This window comes from Haplochromis burtoni, unplaced genomic scaffold, assembly GCF_018398535.1.
Source record: "Haplochromis burtoni strain Fernald_Lab_line unplaced genomic scaffold, NCSU_Asbu1 Contig_1333, whole genome shotgun sequence".
Classification (NCBI taxonomy): Eukaryota; Metazoa; Chordata; class Actinopteri; order Cichliformes; family Cichlidae; genus Haplochromis; species Haplochromis burtoni.
Window position 1 is genome coordinate 44,571 of NW_024583694.1, and position 1,654 is coordinate 46,224.

Consider the following 1,654-nt stretch of genomic DNA (forward strand, 5'->3'; position numbering starts at 1 on the left):
CTTATGAACAGAGATGAGTTCTGCCTCTCTGCTGATGTGTTCCAAACAAACGATGCTTTCTACATGGCCAAATTAAAGGATGTGCACCGTGACAGTGCTAACTACCTCACACCGCTTTGTCTGGGGTCCGAAAAAGTTAAAACGATATACCTTGCGCCAGTTGTGAAGTGACGAGGAAAATACTGTGTGTGTGATGGGGTATTTTTATATAGGTGGACTTTGTTTCAGTTGGCCTCTGACATGCAGAGATAAAGAGCAGGATGTAAAGAAAAAGGGTGGAAACTATAAAGGTACAGTTGGGATGTGTGTCCTTGGATGCTCTTGTTAAGGAAACAACCTTTATTGTTTTATGACTTGTTTTGCTGACTGTTGGGGCCCCACGTGTAACCCCTCTGTCTAATCATCGAGTCTTACTGTTGCAGTATGTTATACTATGTATGTATATGTACAGTATGTTAATTTTAGGGGTTGTTGTATTAAAGGAACATTGGTGGGGGTCGATACAGGGCTAGTGAGGCTAAGTGAGAATATGTGTTTTTAGAAGTACTCTACTACTATTCTGGTCCCACAGCCAGCTGCACATAGAGACCAGTGTTGTTAGTCCAGGTCAGAAGATGACTTGTTGGAATGAAAATGAGCTTGTAGTTTGTCTGCTTTAATAAGGTGACTGGAAAAAGTGTGAAAGAAATATGTCCATTTCTTTCACACTTCACCTTTAAAAGTGAAGCAATGTGGTTACTGGAAGAAAAAACACAAGTTTTTCAAGTTTATTTTACTGTTTTTATGATAACTGTATGACTTTAATGTGGAACATTCAGAGTTTTTTCTCTTGTTGTGTTTGTTTGAAGCTGCTTCCTGTTGGCTTCAGCTGTTTGGAGTTTCCATTTTCTAAACTTCTAGATTCTGAACCTTCTTCAGCTCTAAACAGATTATGAAACACTGAATGATTTCAAGCTCACACTTTGTCTAATAAACTCACGTTTCATTCTTTATACAGATTGGAGGGCTTTTATGTGTTAGATATTTGCTGGGATTATCTGGCAGCAGCGCTGAAGTCCAACCCCTCCCATCTGAGAAAGCTGGACCTGAGATGGAACAACCTACATGATCCAGGAGTGAAGCATCTGTGTGGTTTCCTGGAGAGTCCAGGATGTGGACTTGAAACTCTGAGGTCAGTCAGCATGTTTTAGTTGTGCTGAGATGAATATGATGTGAAAGTTGTGCTGACACTAAACTGCAGACATCAGGCTGATATTATACTGATCCACACTGAGGATCTTCATGGTAAAGTCTGTTTTCTTCTTCTCTGGTTTAGTCCATTGACTGCAGCAGAACAATGTTCACATTTCAAACAGTGATACTCAACGTATGGCCCGCGGCCCACACGCGGCCTGCCCACCTTTCCTGATTCAGAGAGAGGGGACCCTGATTAACTGTGTAGTGTTCTTCCTCACAGTTCTAAGTATCAGACACAACAATGAATAATCCACAGCTGACTCTCTTTAGCAGGTCAAAGGTCACGGCACACAGCAATATGTGAAACAGAAACAGTTTGCAGCAGGAATTATTGCACATTTACAAACTGACACTGCTGCACAGCATGCTGGGTAATGCTGGATATCGTCACTGATTCCAGTAATCGATTTGATTTTCG

The 1,654-nt window shown here is 41.4% G+C and overlaps 1 long non-coding RNA gene across 1 annotated transcript in view; it reads left to right on the top strand.

Annotated features, from left to right (window-relative positions):
- Positions 1-764: 764 nt before the first annotated feature.
- Positions 765-1,654, top strand: part of LOC102288563 — a 7,522-nt gene continuing 6,632 nt past the window's right edge. The window contains exon 1 of the long non-coding RNA XR_317869.3: positions 765-1,171. This is a non-coding gene — a long non-coding RNA (uncharacterized LOC102288563). The remainder of the gene's footprint in view (positions 1,172-1,654) is intronic.